The sequence below is a fragment of the Myotis lucifugus genome, unplaced genomic scaffold (genome assembly GCF_000147115.1).
Source record: "Myotis lucifugus unplaced genomic scaffold, Myoluc2.0 scaffold_7, whole genome shotgun sequence".
NCBI lineage: Eukaryota > Metazoa > Chordata > Mammalia > Chiroptera > Vespertilionidae > Myotis > Myotis lucifugus.
The window spans coordinates 3,556,943-3,576,714 of NW_005871055.1; the positions used below are offsets into that span (position 1 = coordinate 3,556,943).

At 39.7% G+C, this 19,772-nt stretch overlaps 1 pseudogene; it reads left to right on the top strand.

The window, feature by feature from the left end:
- The first annotated feature begins 3,163 nt into the window (after window positions 1-3,163).
- The window catches only part of LOC102422040, a 37,765-nt pseudogene continuing 21,156 nt past the window's right edge, over window positions 3,164-19,772 (top strand).

A 19,772-nucleotide genomic window follows, 5' to 3' on the forward strand; every position in this document is an offset into this window, starting at 1 on the left:
ATGGAAAGTAAATGATGAAAAGAATCAATGTATGCATTTTGAGTTTTGGATATCTCTGCAAGATTTATTCCAGTGGTTGTAAATTTGCAAAACACAGTGTGTGCCTACAAGCAGAAGTTAAAACATGATTTATCTTTTTTGAAAACCTATTATTCTAAGATCTGGATGTTTAAATTTTTCAATGTGGCTTCGGTGGGTTTGTCTTTCTGGTTCCTTCTTTGCACAGACTGGGCAGTTGTGAAGTGCATCCTAGTGTGGGCTGTAATGCAGTTTTCTTGTGGCAACAATGAAACACTCCTACATATGACAGGAAGTCATAATTCCCCATCTTACATTTTATGCCACTTCAATCAGGTTGCTTCAGGCATCCAGGTCCAAAAATTAGACCTGACAGCTGGTGCTTTATCCCCATTCATCATAAACATAGAATCAAAACAAATCTATCACATCTATTAACTAAACAAGGTAAAACACATCCCGAGGCAATGGTAAGTTAGTGCCACCTTTCTACATTCTGCTCTGTTAGGCTGCTGGGGACCTGTCTTTTGCTAAAGGCTATCCAAGCTACCTGTGCACATGAAGAGGTGGTGGGAAATTGTAGACACCAAGTACTGATCTAGATTTGGTCTACATTTGCAGGCTGTCAGCTCGCCCAATGATTCTAGCTGCAATTCTGCTGAATGTTTTAGTGTCTAAGCCTTACTACTTGTGGCCTTGAGGAAATCACTCAATGGGTCTTAGTTCTCACATGTTAAAAAAAAGAGCTTGGATTTCAAAAATTTAGACATTTCGCTAGGGAGTTTATAGCAAACCTTTATAGAAATTTAAAATTTCTGTGGACAACTGTGATTCCTGTTAGAAAATAGTAACCTCACAATGACTTGGTCTTCTGCCTGGCCCATGTCTAATCCATAGGAAACGCTCACAAGTCCTTGGCCTCTCAAACCTCTGGTTCAGGCTCATGGCATTGCAGCCACCGCTATCCACCCCTCTCTCAGGCAACTTGAACTTTGCAAGATGTGGGTCAGGCACTGGTCCTACTGGTTAACTTTCTAAGTACTTTCTAGAAAGACCTCTTCATTGGGCTTGAGGTAAGGGAATTGGCAACTCTCGAGTCCACCTGGGGGACTTAGAAGAGGAGGAATGTTGGAGAATTACCATAGTAATTATTATCCCAAATGAACTTGCTTCAAAAGGTTTTGTTTGTTATTTTCTTCTGTATTCTTTCTAGTCAAAGTAGAAGGGGATTCCAAGTGTGTGAAAATTCTGCATGTGGAGAGGGTATGACTCATACTTTGGTATCTGACCCAGGAAGAGACCTATTTTTATATTCTGGCAAATTGCCTGGTTTGTGTGGCTCAGAGATTGAGCACTGATCCATGAACCAGGAGGTCAGGGAACTTGTCTGGGTTGCTGGCTTGATTCCGAGTAGGAGGTGTGCAGGAGGTGGCTGGCCGATGATTCTTTCTCATCATTCTATCTTTCTCTTGCTCTCCTTTCCTCTCTCTGAAATCAATAAAAATATATTAAAAATGTTCTGACAAATTGGTAAATTATTTCAGTCTGCGTTGTAACCACTCTTCCAACCACCAGAAAGGATACACATCTACACTCAAAATGTTTCCTTAGCAAAATGCCTTCTAACATAAAGTCTCAAGATTTATATTATAATCATTTTTCCCCCAAAGGCTTTTGAAAGACATAACTCATTCAACTAAAAATCAAACTTTTATTCCAATTTAAAACAACAACCAGCAATTCAGAAGCCATTCAGGGCATCTACAGACAAACATTTCAGAAAGCTCTCTATGTACTCATTCTACATTTGTTCAAGAATGTACACTTTGTGCACTTGCTTAGTATTTATTAACAGGTCTCACTGTTATTTCTTATGTTCTCTGAGAGAGTGACATTCAGCCATCTAGAGGAATGCGGAAGGCACAAAATATGTGTGAATAATGATGATGATTATTACAGAGATGTGAACTAAAGACAAACCTCTTTATTCTATATTTAAATTAAATAATCTTCACAAGAGAAGGAAAGTGGAATTCCTTCCAGCAGAGGGATGCAATGAAATAAGCTAATGTGACAGATGGCCACACTGTAATCTACCCTAATTAGCATTTATTAGCATACCAGCTAGTATCTTGCTCAGGCATTGAACAGGATGTGTGCACAGTAACAGTGTCTCCATTAACCTTATCTAGAAAAGATGCATCTCTTCACCTTGGTGGGGGGATTTGGCAGGAAATCAATGCCATGGTAATCTGTGCTGAGCCTTGTTCCATAAACAGGAAGTGTTTGAGACATGGGCTGAGCCAACATAGAGAGAGGTGACTATTCCTAAAGAGAAACTTAGACTGAGTGGGACACTGAGGAATGTGAGATATTTTTTTCTTTTTATAATTTTTTTTTATTTTTCAATTACAGTTTAAATTCAATATTACTCTGTATTAGTTTCATATGAACAGCATAGTGGTAAAAAAATCATGTAGTTTACAGCTCCCCAAACCCTCTCCACTCTGACAACTATCAGTCTTCTCATTTGTCTATGAGTCTGTTTCTATTTGTTTATTTTGTTCTTTAGATTTACATATAAGTAAAATCATATGGTATTTGTTTCTCTCTATCTGTCTTATTTCACTTGGCATAATACCTTCTAGGTCCACCCATGCTGACACAAAAGGTAGAATTTTATTCTTTTTTATGGTCAAGTAATATTCCATTGTATATATGTATCACTGCTTTTATAACCAACTAGAGGTCCGTTGCACGAATTCGTGCATGGGTGGGGGTCCCTCGAGGTGGCCTGTGGGGATCTGGCTGAAACTTGCAGTCCAATGCCACCTGCCACTCCCACTGCTGCTCCTGCTCATCCAGGACCCGCTGCACCTGCCGTGAGCTCGAGCCCAGTCAGTCCCAATCAGGAAAGGCTTGTGCCACCACAGCGGCGCTTGCCAGCCATGAGCATTGTGTCCGGCGCCCATCCTGAGGAGGGTGGGAGGCGGGATGTAATTGGCCCTCCAGGTAGGTGGTGGTACGCCCTTGCCGGCCCAGGATCCAGAACCATCCCGCTGAAGTTCACGCTGGTTGTCAGGAGCCACCTGGCCGCTTTTATATAGTTTTTTCCTTCTGGAGCATCTAGGGAGGGGAAGCGGCCATGGTGCCCGAGGCTGAATTCCAGGAGGCCAATGGCACTGTTGGGATCATGCAGGTGGTGCCAGGACCATTAGACCTGCAGGACTACTGAGGGAGTGGCTGCTGCTGGGCTGGTGGGCCACCAGGCTGGGTTGGTCAGCTGAGCGGCACTCCCACTGTGGGAGCGCACTGACCACCAGGGGGCATCTCCTACATTGAGCGTCTGCCCCCTGGTGGTCAGTGTACATAATAGCAACCGGTTGACTGGTCGTTTGATTATTCGGTCATTTGGTCGCTTAGGCTTTTATATATATAGATCATGTGCTGATGGGCACTTGGGTTGCTTCTATAGCTTGGCTATTCTAAACAATGCTGCAATGAACATAGGGGTGCATATGTTCTTTCAAATTAGTGTTTTTGGTTTCTTGGGATGTATTTCCAGAAGTGGAATCACTGGGTCATAAGACAATTCTATTTTTTATTTTTTTGGAATCATCCACATTAATTTCCATAGTGGTTGCACCAATCATCATTCCCACCAAACAGTGCACTAGAGTTCCCTTTTCTCCAAATCCTTGCCAACACTTGTTGTTTGTTGATTTATTGATGATAGCCATTCAAACAAGAGTGAGATGGCATCTCATAGTGGTTTTGATTTACATCTCTCTGATGAGTAGCAATGCTGAGCAACTTTTTATATGTCTATTGGCCAGCTGTATGTCTTATCCAGTAAAGTGCTTACTCAGATCTTCTGCCCACTTTTTAATTGGGTTATCTATTTTTCTGTTGTTAAGCTTTCTGAGTTCTTTATAAATTTTGGATATTAACCCCTTATTGGATATATCATTGGCAAATAATTTCTCCCATTCAGTAGGATATCTTTTCATTTTGTTGATGGTTTCTTTTGCTGTGCAAAACATTTTTTAGTTTGATGTAGTACCACTTGTTTATCTTTTCTTTTGTTTCCCTTACCTGAGGAGATACATCAGAAAAACATTGCTAAGAGAAATGTCTTAGATTTTACTGCTTATGTATTTTTTTAGGAGTTTTATGGTTTTGATTCTTAAAATTAAGTCTTTAATTTCTTTTTAGTTTATTCTTATATATGGTATAAGAATGTGGTCTAGTTTCAATTTTTTTGCATCTTATTTGTCCAATTTTGCCAGCACCATTGGTTGAATAGACTGTCATTACCCATTGTATATTCTTACCTCCTTTGTCAAATATTTATTTTCCATATTGTTGTGGGTTTAATTTCTGTTCCATTGATCTATATGTCTGGTTTTATTACAGACCATGCTGTTTTGATCACTATGGCCTTGTAGCAAAGTTTGTATCAGGTAGTGTGATACTTCCAGTTTTGTTCTTCTTTCTCAAGATTACTGTGGTTATTTAGGGTCTTTTGTGGTTCCATATGATTTATGGAATATTTGTTCAAATTCTGTAAAATACCTCATTGGTATTTTGATAGGAATTGCATTGAATCTGTATATTGCATTGAGTAGTATGGACATTTTAATGATGTTAATTATTTCTACCCATGAACATAGTACATACTTTCACTTAATTGTATATTCCTCAATTTCTTTTTTCAATCCTATATAATATAAGCCTAGGTGGCATCACGTGCGATGTCATCACAAGATGGCTGCCAAAAGATGGCCACCATAAGATGGCCGTCCTCACGTCATCACAAGATGGCCACCACAAGATGGCCGGCAGGGGAGGGCAGTTGGGGGCGAACAGGCCAGCAGGGGAGGGCAGTTGGGGGTGAAAAGGTTGGCAGGGGAGGGCAGTTTGGGGCAATCAGGCTGGCAGGGGAGGGCAGTTGGGGGCAAATGGGCCTGCAGGGTAGGGCATTTGGGGGAGAGATCAGGCCAGCAGGGGAGGGCAGTTGTGGGCAATCAGGCTGGCAGGGGAGGGCAGTTGGGGGCAAACGGGCCAACAGGGGAGCGCAGTTGGGGACATTCAGGCCAACAGGGAGCAGTTAGGCATCAATCAGGCTGGCAGGGGAGCGGTTAGGGGGCGATCAGGCCTGCTGGCAGAAGCAGTTATGGGCAATCAGGAAGGCAGGCAGGCAAGCAGTTAGGAGCCAGCAGTCCCGGATTGTGCCAGCAGTCGGACATTCCCCAAGGGGTCCCAGATTGGAGAAGGTGCAGGCTGGTCTGAGGGACACCCCCCTAGGCACGAATTTCATGCACCGGGCCTCTATTATCTTATAATTTTCTTTTACCTCTTTGGTTAAATTTATTTCTAGGTATTTTATTTCTTTATGCAATTTGTAATGGGATTATTTTCCTAGTTTCTCTTCATGATAGTTCATTATTGGTAATAAAAATACAACTGATTTCTGAATATTTTATTTGTATTCTGCTACATTACTGAACTCATTGATATGTTCTAATAGTATTTTGTGGAATACAATATTATGATATCTGCAAATAATTACAATTTTACTTCTTCCTTTCCAATTTGGATGCCTTTGTTTCTTCTTCTTGTCTGGTTGCTGTGGCTAAGACTTTCAGTACTATGTTGCATAACAGTGGAGAGAGCAGACATCCCTGTTTTATTTCTAATCTTAAGGGAAATGCTTTAATTTTCCTCTGTTGAGTATGATATTGGCTGTAGGTTTGTCATAAATGGCCTTTATCATGTTGAGTTATGATCTCTCTGTTCCTACTTTTGTGATAGTTTTTATCATAAATGTGTGCTGGATATTGTTAAATGTTTTTTCTGTATCTATTGATATGATCATATAATTTTGTCCTTCATTTTGTTTATGTGGTGTATCACCTTAATTGATTTGCAGATATTGTACCAACATTGAATCCCAGGAATATGTCTTATTTGATCATAGTGAATTATCTTTTAAATGTATTGCTGAGTTTTGTTTGCTAATATTTAGTTGAGGATTTTTTCATCTATGTTCATCAAGGAAATTGGTTTACAATTTTCTTTCTTCATAGTGCCTTTACCTGGTTTTGAAATATGGAATAATGCTGGCATTATAATATGAGCTTGAGAGTCTTTCCTTCTCTTGAAAATTTTTTGGAATAGTTTGAGAAGCAGAGGTTTTACCTCTTCCTTGAATGTTTGGTATATTTCACCTGTAAAACCATTTGGTCCAGAATTTTTGCTTCCTGGAATGTTTTTGATTACTTCTTAAATTGTATTAGTTATAATTAGTCTGTTCAGATTTCTGTTTCTTATTGATTTAGTTTTGGAAGATTATATGTTTCTAGGAATTTATCCATTTTGTCCAGATTGTCCAATCTGTTGGCATATAGTGGTTTGCAATATTTTCTTATAATCTTTTGTATTTCTGTGGTATCAGTTGTTACCTACCACCTTTAATTTCTGATTTTAATTATTTGGGTCCTCTCTCTTTTTTTCTTAATGAGTCTAATTAGAAATTTGTCAATATCATTCATCTTTTTAAAGAACCAGCTCACAATTTCATTGATTTATTTTTATTTTTTAGACTGTTTCATTTATTTATGCTCTGCTATTTATAATTTTCTTTCTTTCATTCTTTTGGTGCTTTAAAAAAGTTTTTTATGTATAAGTTTAGACAGTTTATTTGAAAATTATTTTGTTTCTTGAGTTAAGCCTGTATGTTATGAAATTCCGTCTTAGGACTGTTTTTGCTGTGTGCCATAGATTTTGTGTTGTGTTTTCATTTTCATTTGTCTCAAGGTAACTTTTGATTGATTCCTTAATCACATTGTTAATACAGTCATTGTTAGTATCATTGTCTGATTACTGTGGCTCCGTGTGTTTAGCCTCCTTGTGTTTGGTTTTGTGGTGATGAACTCCTTTAGTTTTTCTTCTCTGTGAAGCTCTTTATCTGACCTTCAATTCTGAATGATAGCTTTGCTGGGTAGAGTAATCTTGGTTGTAGGTCCTTGCTATTCATCACTTTGACTATTTTTTGCCACTCCCTTCTGGCCTGTATAGTTTCTGTTGGGAAATCAGCTGATAGTCATATGGACTACCCTTGTAGGTAACTAACTGCTTTTCTCTTGCTGCTTTTAAAATTCTCTCTTTGTCTTTTGATCTTAGCATTTTAATTTTGATGTGTCTTGGTGTGGTCCTCTTTGGGTTCCTCTTGTTTGGGACTCTCTGTGCTTCCTGGACGTATAAGCCTATTTCTTTCACCAGGTAGGGGAAGTTTTCTGTCATTATCTCTTCAAATAGGTTTCCAATATCTTGCTATCTCTCTTCTTCTGGCACCCCCATAATTCGGAGGTTGGTACACTTGAAGTTGTCCCAGAGGTTCCTTACACTATCTTCATATTTTTGGATTCTTTTTTCTTTTTGCTCTTCGGATTGGGTGTTTTTTGCTTCCTCATATTTCAAATTGTTGATTTGATTCTCAGAGTCCTCTACTCTGCTGTTGAATCCCTGTATATTATTCTTTATTTAAGTCAGTATATGCTTAATTTCTGATTGGTCCTTTTTCATTTTTTTTGGATGTTTCTAGAAGATTCTTGAGTAACATTATAACCATAGTTTTGAACTCTATAACCAGTAGTTTGCTTTCTTTCATTTGTGACATTTCTTTGTCTCCACATTTTGGCTGCTTCCCTGTGTTTGTTTCTATGTATTGGGTAGAGCTGCTATATTTCCTTGAGTTGGTAGAGTGGCCTTGTGTACTAGGTGCTCTAGAGAGCTCAGTGGCTCAGCCTCCCCAGTCACCTGACCTGGGAGCTCTAGGTGCACCCTTTTGTGGGCTGTGAGCACAATCTTGTTGTAATTGAGACTTGATTGTTATTGGTGTCACTGGGAGGAATTGATCTCTAGGCCAACTGGCTGTGAGGACAGGCTGCAACTACAGTGGGAGAGCTGCTGTGCGGGAGACACCCCTATGAAACAGGACTTGCTTCAGTGGGGCTTTGGTGCTCACTGAGTCTACACCTGAGTATGTGGCTTATGGATGTGTAGAGTTGTAATCTGGTATGGTCTGACACTGACCATTGAGTACACTGGCTCTTGGGTCTCCAGGGTCATGCAGAGTCAGCCACTGCCTGGAGCCACCCAGCAGGAGCTACTGAGATATCTGTATATTCCTCCTCTTTGTATCAGGTTTGCAAGTGCTCAGATAAGGCCCAGCTATGAAGCAAGGCAGGCTAGTGCTGGTGCTGGGTCTTGGGCCTTTTATTGATAGGTTTGGGGCTCCCTGACCCAGCTGCAGCTGATTTGAGAGATTTTAGCCTGAGTAAGGACAGGCCATGTAAAAACTGCTTCCCACAGCTTGGGTGGAATTGTAAATTGGATGAGGCAGGGTCTTAGGGAATCACCAATGAAGAGCAAACAGAAATGGCTGCCAGTCAGCCTTGCCACCAGGGAGGTCCCAGCATAGGAACAATGATCCCTGCAAGCACCTCCGTCTGGGAGAATGTCACTCCTGAATTCCTGCTCCAATGCTAAGCAATCCAGTTCCTCCTTGTATGTGTCTGTGCTCTCCAGAGCCTCGTTATGGTCCTGAAACTCAGAGGAAGTGGGACCTTGTAAGTTCAGTTCATGGTGCCAGACTTTTAAGAGAAACAGATGGGTCTCCAGCAGCCTCTGTGTCACTGAGCCCCAATCTGCACTGGTTTTTACAGCCCGTAGTTCTTACTGTCTGTAGGGCCTTCTTTTCCCAGCTCTGGGACCCTGGGCTGGGGTTCTGGTGTGGGGCTTGGACCCCTTGCTTCTCTGGGAAGCCTCCAAAGAGACAATCTCCCTCCCAATTAAAAAGCGGCACATGTGGGTAGCCTGTTCTGTGCCTCCATACCTCCTACCAGTCTCAGTGTGTTTTTTTTCTTTACTTCTCTAGTTATAGGACTTCCATTCAGCCAGCTTTCCAGCATTTCTGGATGATGGTTGTTCTGTATTTTAGTTGTAATTTTGATGTGGTTGTAGGAGGAGGCAAATACAGGTGTTTACCTATGCTGCCATCTTCAAATCTCCCTACTACATTCCTTTTTTTGTTTTATTTTGTTTTTTTTTTCTTCTTAAATAAGATCCTTTAACATTTTTTTGTAATAGTGGTTTGGTGGTAGTGAACTCTTATCTTTTTTTTTTCTTTTGGGTCTAGAAAGCTTTTTATTTTACCTTCAATTTTAAATGATAACCTTGTTGCATAAAGTAGTCTTGGCTTTTGGTTCTTGTTTTTCATCACTTTGAATATTTCATGGCAATCCCTTCTAGCCTAAAGTGTTTCTGTTGAGAAATCAACTGACAGTCTTATGGGAGCTTCCTTTTAGTTAACTAACTGCCTTTCTCTTCCTGTTCTTAAGATTCTCTCTTTGTCTCAAATTTTGCCATTTTAATTATGATGTCTCTTGGCATGGGCCTCTTTTTGTTTATCTTGATTGAAAATCTCTATGCTTCCGGGACAGGTGTGTCTTTTTTCTTCACCAGGTTAGGGAAGTTTTCAGCCATTATTTCTTCAAATATGTTCTCAATTCCTTCTCTCTCTTTTCTATTTCTGTTACTCCTGTGATGCAAATGTTGTTATGCTTAATATTCTCCCAGAGGTCTCTCAGACTTTTCTCATTTTTAAAAATGATTATTTTTCTTTTGCTGCTCCGCTTGTGTATTTTCTATTATGTTGTCTTCTAAATTGCTGATTTGATTTGATTCTCTGCTTTACCTAACCTGCTGTTGATTCCTTCTAGTGTATTTTTCATTTCAGATACTGTATTCTTTATTTCTGACTGGTTCTCTTTTATGTTCTTTTTATCCTTACTTTCTCTTTGTTCAAGTTCTCACTGAGATCTTCCATTCCCCCCTAAGTTTCTTGAGAATCCTTATAATCATTGTTTTTAGCTGCATCTGGTTGCTTGGGTCTCTGTGTATTAGGTACATCTGCCATGTCTCCAAATGTTGATATGGTGGTCTTTTGTGGTAGGTCTCTTCTGGGGCTCAGTGGTGCAGTCTTGCTGACCACATGAGATAGGTGCTCCAGAAGTGTTTCTTGTGTGTTTTTTCCCTTTCTTTATTGATTAAGGTATTAAATATGTGTCTTTATCCCCCCATTCTCACCCCCCCCGCTTCTTGTGTGGGTTTTGTGAACTCTCCTGTTATAGTTGAGTCTTGATTGTTGTTGGTCCATCTGTGAGTAGGGTTGATTCTCAGCCTGGTTGTCTATGAGGATCTACCCCAACCACAGTGTATGGTCACTCTGTGGCAGTTGTCCCTCCACCACAAAGCAGAGTTTTCCCCTGCAGGGCCTGGTTTCTCCAAAGATATCCCTTTGGGTGTCCCTCTTGTGTGGCTAGTTGGATTATTCTCTGGTGTAATCTGAATCCCATCATCAGTTGTATTGGTTCTGGGTCCTTTGGGAGGAACTCTGGTGCAGGTCAATGTCAGATACTCTCTGTAACTGGCTTTGGGCTGCATGTTTGGAGATACCAAGTGATCTTCAGTTTGTGTCTTCCTCTGCTTGGCCTGAGTGCACATGTGAGGGGCCAAGCTGTGTACCAAGGTCAGGCTTCCACCAGCTCCCATCCCAGTGACAGGTCAGCAAAAGGCACTCAAAAATCCACCTTCACCTTTCTGTTGAGTGTGAAATTTAGAATAAGTTCACATGAAGGCCCCCAGAGATGGGAGAAGATGTAGAAGGGGTGTAGTGGAAAATATTATTTTCACATTTGTCCTTGAAGAAAAGCCATCTACTGATATTGAGGGGAGAAATCTTTTTTGTGTATCTTTTCAATGTGTCTACACTGTTCTTGCTGTTAGTGTGAAAAGTCTTTTACTATGCTGAAAAGAAACCCGTGGAGAGAGAGAAAAAAAGAAAGGAAATAAGTTAATATCACCACAGAGAAGATATAAAGCATCAAAAGAAAATACATGTAAGGTGCTTGGGGCACATTAAACATACAGCATTTTTTGTTTGTTTGGTTTTTAGCACTGCTTTTCAGAGAACTGTTGAAAAAACAATTTCCTCTCCTAGTTCTGTGTTATTATCAATTTAAGAGAAATTGCTTCTGTGTGCTGATGATGCTCAAATCCATATATCTAATTTCATATCCATCTTTGGAGATTGGCATCCATATATCCAAGGGTTTATAGGACAATCAATCATATAGAAATCCAACAACATTTCTTAGGTTTTTCCATATGGCAAAAACTGTAGTGAGGAACCCAGACTGTCCACTGTTTACTTTGGGAGATAATCAAGCAAAAAGAAACTTGAATATAGCTGGGAGAGAGAGAGAGAGAGAGAGAGAGAGAGAGAGAGAGAGAGAGAGAGAGAGAATAGCTGAGGAGCTTTAGCAAGAGCCTCACCCTACCTGGTTATGAGGTCAGGGAAGAAATGACACTGAAGCTGAGACCTGAAGTATGAGGAGAGATTATCCAGGGAAAGCTCAGGGAGCAGTGACTATGGAGATGTGGGAAGACAGGTAGGGGCCATAGTCTTTGCAAATGCCTAGAGGAAATAGAGATTAGGGCATATTTGAAGAAGCAGTGGTGTTTGTCATGGAGGGAAATTAAATCATGCTCAGGCACTTTCATATTCAAACCTGCCCTTTATTTTGTATCTCTATTGTTGTGAATGACACAACCATCTTCCCAGTCACCTAGACCAGCCACCTTCACATCTTCCTCTTTTTTGATCTTTCCAGTCCTCCTTCAAAACCAATAACTAAGGGTTTCCTCCTCTCCAATAAGGGTCATCTCTTCCCATATTGCTGTGACTTTCTCTTACTTATCTTCCTGCCTTTGCCTTGCCCCCCTCCAGCCTATGACTTACATCATTGTTTTGTTGCTCTCTCCAGAACATGGAATATTTGACATCTTTTCCCACCAACAACTCCTCAGTGTCTACCTGCGGCCCTCAGAGTTAGCATCTGCTTTGTCATAGGCCTAATGAGGACTAGTCTGATTTACCCTCTCCTCAACCTTCCAGCCACCTGTTTCTGGCTGCTCACTTATGCATATCCTAAGATACCACTATAGGAACCTGTCTTTATGTGATGGTTAATTTATGTGCCAACTTGACTGGATCATAGGGTGCCCAAATATTTGACTAGACATTATTCCTTGGTGTATCTATGAGGGTGTTTCTGGATGAAATTAGCATTTAAATCAGTGGATTCAGTAAAGTGATTTGCTCTCTCCAATGTGGGTGAGCCTCATCCACTCCAAAGAGGGACTAAATAGGAAAAACAAAGCAGAGGAAGGAAGAATTCAGCCTTTTCTGCCTGATTGATTGAGCTGGAACCTGGATCTTCTCCTGCCCTTGGCATTCCTGGTGATCAGATATCCAGACTAAGGCTGAATTATACCACTGGTTTTCCTGAGTCTCCTTCTTGAAGATGACAGGTCATAGAACTCCTCAGCTTCCATAACTGCATAAGCAAATTCCTTATAATAAATCTTTTCTCATATATATATATATATATATATATATATATATATATATATATATATATTGGTATTGGGTAGAGCTGTTATATGTGTAATAAATCTTTATCCTATATATGTGTAATTATATACGTGTAATAAATCTTTATCCTATATAATAAACAGCTAATATGCAAATGGTCGTCATGCCCTCACACCTCTTGCTCCCTCGTTCCCTTGCGCCAGGGCTGGGGGAACTGGGGCTGTGCCCCGTGCCCCTTGCCCCAGCACCGGGGCCTAGGGTCCTAAGGCAGTGGCCCCCACCCAGAGGGGCTTGACAGGGAACCTGAGGCTGTGCCACCCACCCTGCAGGGCTTGAAAGGGGTGGGGCCGGCCGGGCCTGGGTCTTGTGTGATTTCAAGGCGCATGCGGGTGGGCGGGTACTTGACTCTGGGTCCCATGGCGTGCCCCAGACTCTGACAGGAGGGAGATTTTCATATACATTTTAGTAATTTTCTTTCATCTCTGACACTTCTATTATAGAGAAAGGGCAAATGGCAATATTAAAATATTTCCTCTAATTAATTCCCTTTTAATGTGCATGAATTTCGTGCACCGGGCCACTAGTATATGTATAAAAATCTTTTCTCATATATATGCACACATACCCTAAGACCCTTCAGTTACTAGGTCTTACCCAACTCTCAAGTTTTGTGTTTTATACTTAATTTTTCCTAAGGTGTCCACACATATTCTAACTAATTTTATTTATTGTATAATTATCAGTAGGAACATCATCATCTCTGAAAATCCTTTTTGAAACCTTTATCCCCAATCTGGGTGGATGGTCCTATGTCCTTCCAGAATATCTGTGCTTACCTGTGTCATAGCACAAGTCACAGCATACTTCCTAAGTCTGTCTGACTTCCTCATTAGACTCAAAGGACTTCGGGGCAGGTATCAGTTATTTCATCTTGTATTCATTTGAGTGTAGAATCATGTCCCCAAGCATTCTCTAACTCTATCCTGTTTTCCTAATAGTCACAAGACAATATAGTATGTTTCTATGTATTATCTCCTCCACTATGAGGCAGGTTTCAAGATGCTGGGGAATTTGTTTGTTTCATTCAATTCTCAGCTTTGACAATGGTACCTGGAATAGAATAGCATAGAATAGGTGCTCAAATAATAGTATATTGAATGAATGAATGAATGAATGAATGAATGAATTTGGCCTTATTCTAGCTTTGGCCCATTATTTCTATCATGGCAGCCATTACTTTTCCAGTTTCTTTGATATGAGATTTTTCTAGTAACCTGTCACTGACTTTGGACAAGTTACTAATTCTCTTTTTCAGTTTTCCATCTTTAGAATGATGATTATCATAGAACCTACTTCATTAAATTTTCATGAGGATTAGGTGAATTTATATATGCACAACATTTAAACAGTGTCTGGCACATGATAAATGCTAAATAAATGTTAGCTATCATCATCAAAATTACCTCCATTTTCATTTTATATTCCCAAGTCCTTTAAAGTCACACCTTTACAACATTTTTCCTACTACAGAATCTTCAAGTAACATCTGTCTTGATAATTGTAGGGGTCACAGGAATGTTCCATGTATAGTTTCTAGCACAATGCTAAGTATTTAGTAAATGCTTGACTAGAATGACTATTGAAATTCCTCTTTAAAAATACTCATATCTTTATGGAAAGGTCATCTTTTCTGACTGCCCACTACAGAACCAATCTGTGCTATCCAACAGAAAAATGAGCTTTGGTGAAACAGGCTTTTCTTGTCTGTTCCTCCTACCTGAGTTATGAATAACAGTTATGAGCAGAATAACAATAGCATTTCTATTTTTATACATGACATTCACCCACCTATTTTTTAAAACCTGACACCTGAGCCAGATACATTTCATCCTAGATTTAGAAAGGAACTTAAATTGGAAAAAATGTCCTCAGGTGCTCCAAGAAGCAAATAAACACATGGTTGCAGTGGCATCTCCATGGAGATGTAAAAAGCCAACCTGAGAGTGCTATTCTAGGTAAGTGGACAGGTGCAAGTCTCACTATTTTTAGGCATGGTGCCTTGCAAGCTTTTATGCTCTGGTAATTTACTAATGATACAAATAAGACTGTTCTGGCATCTGTGATGGATGTTTGTGGATACTAAGTGCATGGCCTGACATAAGTATGCATGACTATATATGCACAAAGTTTAAATATCGCCCAAAAGATGGCACTGTTTATTTGTGTTTTTGTCATGCTTAATTGCGAACTTTATATTATGCAGGCACATTAATGAACTAAATTATGATGAAACAGAGATATCCTCTACACAAATCAAACTGTCACTTTATTATAGGTCTTTTCAAACTCACTATCTTGTTCCTCAGCAAATGAATATGCTCAAACTGGTAAATGTAATAACTGCAATGTCAGCAAACCTCTCACTTATTTAATACTGACTTTTTTATTAAAGGGGTTTCTGGAATCCATTTTTTAAACAGTCATTACAGATGCACTCTAGAAGTTGGGTAATTGAGACATATTTAACTTTCAATCCTAAAATATGGAAGTATTTCATGATGATCTTTTAAGTGTGACTACACAGGGGACACACAACTAACTGGTCATTGCAGGTCACTGGCTAGTGAAAAAGCATTGTTCTTTGAAATTACTTGTGAAGCAAAAGGTGAAAGCTCAAAAAATAGTGTTATTGAAGAAAATAGGAAATTAGGACTAATTAGGTTCAATCCCAAGATGTACTAGGGGATACCTCTTTGTAGGAGTGGTACAGATGGCTTTTGGGGAGTGTTTCTGACATTCTGTTGCACATATACTAGTATATGTTTGCTGGTCCACCATGCTCTTAAGAAATCACCCTCTGCATTCTTCAGTCACTTCTATTCCCAATTTATTAGCTAAAGCAAGTCAAATGGCCACCCTAAATTCAACAGGCAGGTAAGTAAGGGCTGCCATGTCCCTGAAGGGAGAAACCAAAGATTTAAATGATAAGTACTATGATCTAAATTTGAGTTGTGGTCTGTATAAGGCTTAAGAGCAAAAGCCAGTGAATGGTGTCACCAGGTTCAGGAGGGGGAATTGTTAGATATGGAGATGAATAAAATTCCTGATTTAAAAAAAAACCCCTTCCCTAATGAACAAAGCATCGGTATGAGGAAATGACACTAAGTGTGTATTAATGCACATATCAAGGTTGGTAGGAATGGTTTTTTACTCCAGCTGCTACAAAGTAACTTATTAGCTAACATCAAATCAGAGCTTTATAGAGCAGAAAACATTTTCCATTTATGCAAAACACTCCACAATATTCAGGGAACTAATTCCTTTCTGATACTAGCAAAAAGCAAATGGTGTTAAGATAATTTTTATTATAGTATATAGTATTTGAAATGTCCATTCTTTCTAGCAGGGAGAGGGTAGGTTGCTAGGAGTTTTGTAGAAATTAAACATTTCTAAAGAACCAATAAATATTTCTTTTATGCATATGTAATAACAGCTGTTATTTTATGGGAGCAAGTGCCAGAAAATTTAATTGTGTCTACCTGTTTTCTTTTGCATCCTTCTTATTTCCTATTGCATCCTTCCATATCTGTAGTATTTTGTAACACGTTCTCCATAGCTTCAGAATAATAACTTGTATTGAAGTTATCAGATCACATTTTATGTTTCCTGAAGAACTGAATGTAAGGAGATAAGGGTAGGACTCATTGACATAGGGAAACTGCTTGGATACAGAATAAGACTGGGAAAAAACAAGAGACTAACTAGAATAGATATGTCCTCTAGTAGTTTCTAGGCATATATACCTTAATGTTGTAGAGCATTTGGTTTCCCTTGATGCTGCATATCAAATGAGAACTCTTCGATGACCTTTATAATGTACTTTAGGTGATCATTAAAAAGCGAATTTTGTCATATGGTTTGCCTGCCTCCAGCTACATAATGAATAGGAATGCATAATAAATCTTAATAGATTTGTATATAGTAAAGAAGTTAAATCATGGGCTCTGGAGTCAGACATAACTCAATTTGAATCCTATCTGCTATTTACTTGCTGTGGGAACTTACCTGAGTTACTTCACTTCTCTGAGCTTTAATTTCCTCCTATATAAAAAATAAACCTCACAGGATTGCTTTGAGAATTAAATAATACAATATGTGAAAAGAACCTGTCATAATGTTTGAACATAATAATAATGCAATATTAGTATTAAAATACAATGTTTAAAATTATTTCTACATACATTATCTCCTTAAACCTCATAAAAAGGTATTATTATGCCCCACCTGAGGAAACAGAGACTCAGAGTTTAAAGGATATACTTCCAAGCTACTCAGGAAGGTAGTTCAAATCCCAGGTATACTGATGTTCAGCTCAATGAAAGTTCCCTGCCGTCATGGGGTAGATGACTAAGGAGGACTCCTCCTTATAAGCCATCTGCATGGCTAGTGTGATTGTTAGTTTTTATGCATATGTAGCTAGGCTATAGTACCAAGTTATCTAACCAAACACTAAACTAGGTGTTGCTGTGAAGATATTTTGTAAATGAGGTTACAAAATGTGGTTAGTGTCTACTATCAGTTGACTTTAAGTTAAGGAAATCACACTCAGTGATTTTGGTTGATCTCATTTAATCAGTTGAAGGTGTTAAGAGTAAAAATTGAGGTTTTCTGAAGGGTAAATTTTGCCTCAAGATTGCGACATCAACACTGCTCTAGTTTCCAGTCTGCTGACCTGTTCTACAAATTTTGAACTTGTCAGTCCCCACAATCACATGAGCTAATTCTTTAAAATAAACCTCTATCTCTAGGTCATTTCTAGCCAGTGGAGTCAGAGTTCTTCAGGGAAGCAAACCAACAGAATATAAATATATATACATACATTCCTTATATGTGTGTATAAAATACACTGAGTGGCCAGATTGTTATGACCACCTGATGTTTGTAGGCAAATTAGCTATAATTTCGCGCTGAAGTTGCTTGAGGGCCAGACCATTATAAATAGGGAAGCAGGTTGTTTACCATGACAGTAGAAGTGATTTTTTTCTGAAGATATGGGTAAACAATGCGATTTAACAGCCTTTGAACATGGGATATATTTGAATGTGAGTGGCCAGATTATTATAACCATCTGAAGTTTATAGGCAAATGAGCCGTACACTGCATCGTATGGGATATGGAAGCTGAAGGCCTGTTCGAGCACCTTTGCTGTCTGCAGTTACCAAGATAAAACGTCTCCAATTCGCACAGGAACACAAGGATTGGATAGCCGAGCATTGAAAAAAAGTCAGGTGGTCTGATGAATCACGTTTCCAGTTGCATCATGCAGATGACAGAGTGAGAATTTGGCGGAAACAGCATGAAAGCATGCACCCCACATGCATGAGTACAACCCTTCAAGCTGGTGGAGGCAGTGTTATGGTTTGGGGCATGTTTTCCTGGCATGATTTGGGCTCTTTAATTCATGTGGAACAACGTCTGGATAGCACAACATACCTAAGTATCCTTGATGATCAAGTTCATCCTATCATGTTGATGGCGTATCCCAATGGAGATGGCTTCTTCCAACAAGACAATGCGCCATGCCATGGTGCTCGTATTGTGCAGGAGTGATTTCAAGAACATGAGGGAGACTTTACCTTGCTTAGGTGGCCCCCACAAGTACCAGATCTCAATCCAATTGAGCATTTGTGGGATGAAGTTAAAAGAGCCATCAGGCAGCTGGTTCCACAACCATCAAACCTCACAGAACTGGACAGTGCTATTCATCAGGCATGGTGTCAGATTCCTCGCATCACCTTTCAACATCTCATGGAGTCAATGCCAAGAAGAATCGCCGCAGTATTGAAGGGAAAAGGTGGCCCAACGAAGTACTGATGGGGTGGTCATAATAATCTGGCCACTCATAATAATATATATCCCACATTCAAAGGCTGTTAAATCGCATTGTTTACCCATATCTTCAGAAAAAGAATCACTTCTACTGTCATGGTAAACAACCTGCTTCCCTATTTATAATGGTCTGGCCCTCTAGCAACTTCAGCGCAAAATTATAGCTAATTTGCCTACAAACATCAGGTGGTCATAATAATCTGGCCACTCAGTTTATATATATATTTATGAATGTAAAATCTCATATTGATTCTGTTTTTCTGAAGAATCCTGACTGATTCAATACACAGAGTAAAATCCCTAGAATGTTCTTCCTTGGGGCAGGGCTAACTCTGGTTATTCCAAGTTCCAACTATATGTAGTTGCTACAGAAGATGGAGCCAATCTGCAGAATAGCTGCCTCCTCCAATTAGCTGCATGGCCTCAAACTGATTTTGAGTTAGGATTTTGTATTGCCTCTTCAGAAATGTGGCACATGACATCAAATGACAGTACAGACCCACAAATATGTATATCTACCCATGTCACAATATGTGGAAGCAGATTCTTGACTTTGGATACAGATGTTCCATGTTGAGATGATCCTCCCCACCTCTGACTCTTCTGAATCCCAGTTATATGATAAAGGCTTGGCATATGGAAACTATGCTTAATATCACCTAAGGGAAACATTAGGAAAGCCAAACAGAAAATCATCTTACAATTTTCTGCAAGCCAAGTGGCAGCAAGCTTGCCTCTTCCTTCCTCCTGGTTTACCTAGGTCAGTATCTCATGGCATCAAATCTGAGAGGAAGAGATGTCTTTCCTGATGTCCTAGGACAGCCCTTTCACTTGCATTTCGAGTTTCACTTTTTCCTTCCCCATCAGGAGACTCATTCTAATATTTATCCCCTCCTTCCTTGACAAACTTCATTAATGATGATGATGATGATGATGATGATGATGATGATGACAATAACTTCCATGCACAAACAATTGCACTGAATCAAGTTGCAAGTCCATGAAACCATTGTCAGATGAGGAAACTGAAGCTTAGAGAAGCTGCATGAATGCCCATAGCTACACTAGCTAGAAAAGACCTGGAATTCAAATCAAGTCTGTTTGAATTTGAAGCCTTCTCTATTAGCGTTTCCACATCTTGTTCCACTTGCTCAAACTCCAACAGTAATCAGAGCATAAGCCATGGAGTCTTGGTCTCTTCAGCCTCACAAGAGCCTGTTGCCAAAATATTCAAACGAAGTCACACGTATCCTCATGAGTCCCCGAGCCCTGACACATCAGGTCTCCAGTCCAGGGCTCTACCTCTGCTTGGGCTGCCCAGACCCAGCAGTAAGATTATGGGAGAAAGTGTCCTCTCCAGCGA